This window comes from Halyomorpha halys, unplaced genomic scaffold (assembly GCF_000696795.3).
Source record: "Halyomorpha halys isolate HHAL.00 unplaced genomic scaffold, Hhal_1.1 Scaffold1042.1, whole genome shotgun sequence".
Taxonomy (NCBI): domain Eukaryota; kingdom Metazoa; phylum Arthropoda; class Insecta; order Hemiptera; family Pentatomidae; genus Halyomorpha; species Halyomorpha halys.
Window position 1 is genome coordinate 310,917 of NW_027111628.1, and position 7,060 is coordinate 317,976.

The window sequence follows — 7,060 nt, forward strand, 5'->3', positions numbered from 1 at the left end:
AGCTACAGAGGCCTTGCTGATTGAAGAGCAAGATATATTTTGTAGTAAGAGCAAGTTGTGTGCACAGCTATGTAAATGTTTGTCATATGCAGCAATGAGTTGTACCCACTGCTCCGAACACCCGTAGTGTCTAATAGGCAGGGTTGGGTGATAAATAAATAAATAAAAATGAATAGTAAGGAAGTATTGTTACTAGACCAACGGTTGTGCAAGGAGGTGATTTTTGAATCACGCTCGACCGGCAGATTTTTATCCAATTAAGGGTACCCAATTTATAAGGCTGGGTGAGTCCCAGGAAGGCTCCAGAACCCCAGGTTTGACTCAGGGCTACAATTTGTACAAATAAAAGAACATAAGACATGTACGGAAATAGAAATTAAATTTATAAATAAAGGATACAAATAAAAGCAAAATGCTATAAAAAGAAAATAAATGAAATGGGAAGTAGTAAAAAAATAACCAAATAAATAATAACATTACTACCGTTTTAATGAATTCAGTGTTTAGGAATAGCTAATGATAAGAATTTATAACGTCACAAAGAAACGTCATAAAAATAAAATCCGTGTGTAATAACAGTGAAATTTTAAATTAATTTCACTAAATAGTTCCAACGTGTACATGGACGACCTGTCTGAGACATATTCATGTTTGTAAAAGTACCAGAATTGGAGTATCCTTTCCATTATAGGTTGAGGGTCGTCGAAAACAACTATATTGGGAACCAAGCAAGGAAAAAAATATTTTTTTTTCTTTTCAGATTCAAAAAAAATATTGGAAAAAGATTCTCTACACGATCACAACTATTCCTCCATAAAGGTGTAAGTATTGAAATAATAGTAGCTACTACTTGGCGCACATGATCCGGTGATAAGCTGAAAGTCTTAAACCGGAGCGAAGCTGTTATTGAGGCATTAAAAAAGTTTAAGTTTGTTCCTTAGAAGGGTATTGCCTTCCTAACGGCCAGCTATCGCATCTCTCCACATACTCTCTCCTTTTATTTACACTTTTTTCTTTATCTACCTGTTCGGCTCCGTCGTAAAGCATTCTAGTGCTCCTTAACGTGTCCACTTTATACGTAGTAAGTTAGTGAAGGTCTTTATTCCCTGATAGTCATGATGCATAATAAACAGGAGCTCGTGAACGTAGGGTCATAAACATACATTTTTTAGTTTTATCGTCAGTTCGTTCGTGTTTAATGGCTTGTGACATCTATGGTCATTAACTCTATTCATTCACTAATTTTTTCCCGTTATATTTTTTTTTTGTTTAGTTTAGTAATCTAAAGAAATACTGAGATTTTTTTAATTATGATTTATTTATCAAACCCCTACCGAAATCAATTTATTTTGTTTGCAGTTGATACGTTTTGAATTTTAAATAAATTAAAAAGTACATCTGACTAAAGTTTACAGATAATAATATTTATTGAATTATTTTTTACTAAAATTATATTATTTACTTTTTAAAAATACTTACTTTACTTAGTTATTTCATAGAATTCAGGAATAATATATCGTAAAAACTAACATATTATCTTATATACATTGACGCGACAGAGCGTAGAGGTCCAAGGACTCGCACGATGTACTTAGGAAATACATCGCGCATTTCCTACTTCTTCGTCACTCCTACGCCTATATTTGTAAGTGCCACTCATTGGCTAACGGGCCTCACAAATGACCGGGAGGAGGTTTTGAGGGAGTTTCATATAATTTTATGCTTGAAAAAACCACGGGTGGGACCAGGGCTCGAACTAACAACCTTAGGGTTGATAGACAGGCGTGTTGCCACGCTGCTAACGTCGCCCCCCTTATATATTATATTGACATATATATTTTAATAATATTATAGGAAGATAATCTGGGTGATCATAAAGATACCAATATGGTATATATTTAAAGAATATGGTACTAGGCATCATAGATCACATTCACATTGTATTTACAAATCTATGTGTTAAATGATTACAAAATAAGAAACAGGGGAAAAAAATAACAAATAAAATGTTTAAAAATGAAACAAAATTAATTTTAAAGTAACAATATTTACATTCAGCCTGTGGAAATCCAAACCTAGTTTCTCCCCCCACTTGCCGGGGGAAAACCAACACTTCCCTATCAACGGCGCTACTGGGATTAAAAGCCAGTAGAGGATGAGTGAGGACGCTAGTTGCAGACGCTCAGGAGAGCGGGAGTGCTTCTCAGAAAAGGAGATTCTGGTCATTGCTACAATTCCAATATAATTATTTACGATTGCTGTCAGGGCTACTACCGTCTCAACCTTCGGGAGGATTGTAGGGATGGGTATTGCTAGATAGGAATTGGGCTATGGATTAAGATGATGAGTGAGTCTCTCATGGAATGTAGTGAATTTTACGGGATATTAAGGTCATGATGTAGGGAATTGTTGGTTCCACAGTAAGGAGCATTGGGGACTGTCCGAATTACTTTGGACTGAAAAGATTGAAAACGTTTGTTGTTGACCAATTTTACTATTTATCATAACTATGATTATTTTTTTTGTTGTAATAAATACGTTTAATTCAATCAACAGACACACGAATTTCGAGTCGAAACTTTATAAAAATGTTCCAAGATGGCCTCCCACGATTACTAATATGCAATTTTAAACCTCTTACACATCTGATTCGATAAGAAATCGAGCAAAGACTCCACTAACTTCCTCTCTAAGCACGTTGTCTTTTTTAAAACAATTTCAATTTTGACATAAGTTTATATATGAAATAAAACATTATGAACACATTGATTTTTAATAAACCTATAAAATATAAATACTTCAATATTCATTTGCAGTTGGTGCATAAACAGCGCTGTAAACATTGGTTCTTATTAAATCTACAGACTACATTATATGTAGGTTCAATAAAATATTTTGATGTTTTTTCTCTTGCAATTTTGTACTGTGTAACATCTTTTTCAAATATTCTCGTTGTATCTCTATGCTCGAAACAAATAACCATAACAGTAATACCTACTACAACAGTTTATGTTTTTGACGTTTATCTTGAGGGAATGATGGTAACGACAGGTAGGAATAATATTTGCAGGAATCGAGAAAGCGTTCCAAGTAATTAATTCTATTGACAGCTTATCGCTTGGATGGTTCCGTTACCGGGGGGTCTGTTTTGTTTTGTAATGACCAATTCATCCAACTGCTTTTGTAGAGTTTTAGGTGTGAATTGGTCAGTTAACTAATTCCAGTGATTTATCCTACTTATATGCTATTAATCTGTGTTGTATCATTTTTACGGCGGATATAAGATCAAAAGGAACATATGCTAGTCCAACCCTGAGGAGCAATAAAAATAAAAGTGATGCACAATTTTGTTATTATTGTATATTTTTTTGAATAATTTAACGCAATAAACTGACATGTTAAATTCATAAGAATCTACTGTAGCTGGGCAGTCCGATCCTGAAGTATAAGGCTCAAAAGGCGAAGTGGAATTTCGTTAGTTTACTGGGAATCTACTTGAGGTACTCCGCAGTTTACAATCACCCAGAGAAAAGGCCCTTTCTAGGGAAATATTTCTGGAAATAATGCCAGAGCCACGGCACAGCAGGAAGGACAGAATGTTTTTTGTGTTGTACCATTAAGGAATTTATGAATTCACCACAATTACACCGTGAATCAAAATGATGTGTAGAACTGGAACAGGAAAGTGTATCTGCTGCTTCAGAATTTTTAGGAAGTTCTTTGGAACAACAGGTTGGTTGAAGTTAACCTTCAACTGTACCTAAACTAAAGATATGGTTATTGAGAGTTTCCTTAAAGTTTGCACACTTTGAAATTATGCTATTATTTCATAATTCATTGTAATTATTCATAGAATGAGGACTAGGAGCCTTGGTTATCATTAGCGGGGAAGGATTAATTTGTAGTAACGAGTGAAGATAATTGATATGAGCCTTTGAGGCTGTAGAGGTAAGAGGAGGCACCGGAGTAGGGTTCTTGTAATGTTCCTGGATTACAACACTTCATAATAATATTCCTGCACGGATTTAAAGAGGGGAAGATACTCTTTAGTTGGAAAAAGGTATGAAACATTTGAGCAGGAACAAAGTTTTTTAAGAAAATTGTAGGCCTCACAGAAGAAAGTGAAGAAGGTATCAGTTCTAAATACTTTCTTTAACCATGAATAATTTTACAGAGATTTTTGTAATACCTCGTTCTATTGAAATAAATACTTTGATCTGGAATACATAATAATTTAGTTTCTCTTCAAATTTTTCAAATTGAATTTTGACATCCTCTAGTATGTCGATTATCATTTTAAAGGTGAATTATATGGATACAAAAAGAAACTGAAAGTGAAAAATTGAAGGTAGAACGAGAGAGAGAAGCATTGCTATATCTTTGTCCTGTATATTTGTAAATATTACACTACAATTGCCAATAGGTGGTATTATTAGTGTCTGAACAAGATGTTTTCGTACAAACACAGGCAAGCACAGGCACAGGCAAGCAGGTCTCTATTCCTACGTAACTGCTCCAAATTTCTAAAATATTTTCAAGATGTACTGACTGCATGGTCTTGCCAGTCAAATGATGAAGTTAATGTTACACCCAAGAGCACCAAAGTTTGAGATTATTCAATGGATATATCATTTAAATGAATTTTTGTATTATTGCATGAAATTTACTACCGAAAATAATTACTTTTGTCTTTCATGGGTTCAACGTGAGTTTTAGTATCACTGACCAGGCAATGATTTCTCTTACATCTTGATTAATTTTGTCTATAGTTTTTTTGAATTAATCAGGACGCGATGATATATAAACGATATTTTCATCAGGATATGTATGCATATGTATGCAGGATATTTGCATGATTTAAGTATCGATGAGATATCTGATATGTATAAAAGAAAGAGTAACGGTCCCAGGATTGAGTCTTAAGGGCCTCCTGAAACAAATGGTAGAAATTCAGAAATAGATTCATCACTACCTATCACGGCTTGAGTTCTATTTTTTCAAATAAGATTCAAACCACAGTACTATGAGAAAATTTAAACTTGTTTCTTGGGATCTGCAATAAAATAGTATTGTCTACTAGGTCAAACGCCTTTTTAAAATCAAAAGATACCAAAATTGTTACTTGTCGCCTATCTATCGCGAGCCTAATGTCTCCAAACAACCTTAATAATGCTGTTTGATTACTATGCCCTGATCGGAAGCCAGGCTGGTATTTATCAAAGAGATCATTAGAATTTAACAACTGTACTGTTTGGTCATGGGAGAAGAAAAAGAAATTATCAGGACTGAACTCTATCTCATCAGCGAATCTGAAGATGAAGAGAAAGGTTTCGATAAAGGGTTTACGAAAAATTGATTTAATTCGGATTTCGAAACAGCTAATGGTAAAACTTCCCGATTGTTAATTATACCAAGAGCCCGAATATTTTTCCAAAGTTTTGGTGGCTCCGTACACGAATTTAGATTATCCAAATAATATTTGTTTGTATGAGTGAAATCACATTATTTCGATATAGTTTAAACTGTAGCAGTATTTGAGGATTATTCGAGGTTTGATAACTTCTTCAAATGCGATTTCTAATCTTAATGAGGTTTTTTATTTCAGTTGTAAGCCAGGGTGAGAGTTTTTGTTTACAAATGATAGTCTTATAGGGGACATGTTTATCTAACAAAGAAAAAAGATTTAAATTAACAATTTCAACCCGATTATCAATATTATATGATACATTGATTTCTTTCCAACTAACAACATTGAGTTCATCGTTAAATTTATCTCCATTAAAATTATTAAAATCACGGAAAGTTACTGTCCTCGATTTTTTAGCCTCCTAGACTCGATAAAAAAGAAAAATAATATCGTGTTGACGACAAAAGGAAACCGATAATTGTCCCGATGAGACGACTTTATTAAAATTGTTATTATCAACTGACATAATATCGAGCCAGATATCAGTTGTTAGAGAATGACAAGTGGGGTTAAATTTTATTAAAGATAAATTAAATATGGAAAAGATTGTTTAATAAATTTGATTCATAGGAGTTTTATAAAAATTCGAAGTTTATGTCACCATTTAAAACTATTTTACGATATACAGGAACAAAGGTTTCTAAAATATTACGTAGTTCTTGATGGAAACTATGTTTTGGTGGTCTTTATATTGTTATTATAAGGAGCTTATCATCCCCTCGTTCGATCTCCAAAACTAAGAATTCGAAAGAAGATGAATGAAGAATTGATGATGAGAGTAAAATTTTACAAAATAAGAAGGCCTAGCATATATACTAACTCCACTATGAGATTTATTATATCGATCGAATCTGAAGAGATTATAGTCAGAGAAATAGAATAATTACTGATCTTCTTTTTTAGCCATGATTCACTGACGCAAATTATATCATAAATATTTTGTGAAACAAACATATAAAATTTAGACCAATGCCCAACAATAGATTCTATATTTAAATGACAAATATTAAGTTCGTTAGTCATTATAATTTATGTATTGAGAAATATATATATTATTTAATATATAAAATGTTAATAGACAATTTGTATGAATGTTTGTTCTGAGTATAGAAAAGGTTTTGTAGTGGCCATTTACATCTATTAAATACTAACAAGTAGTTGGTACTACTAAGAAAATATTATAATTAATAGTTGTTAAAACATATTACAATATGTCACAGAATCAGTACGATTTAACGAGTATAAACAGTTAGAAACTTTAGACTTACGAAAGAATATGAATTAACTAACTTACATTTTAATAACATCTTCTTGCGATTTAAAAACAATTGCAGCACTCGAATCATCTTTTATTGCAACTATTTTTCATTTTTTAAACTATACATATTTATATGAATTTTGTTTCTGCGCTGCTTTTGCATCCAGCCGAGATCTCGTTTGTTTGTTAGTTTTGAAAGGGCGTTTAACAGCCTGGTCATCAACCCCCGTTGGTTGTTGGCTTTGGTAAGGCCTAGTTGTTTTAGTCATAGCTTTGGTATGGTGTACTGATCCGCACCAATTATAATTAAATTTGTGGCAATTATAATTTGTTTA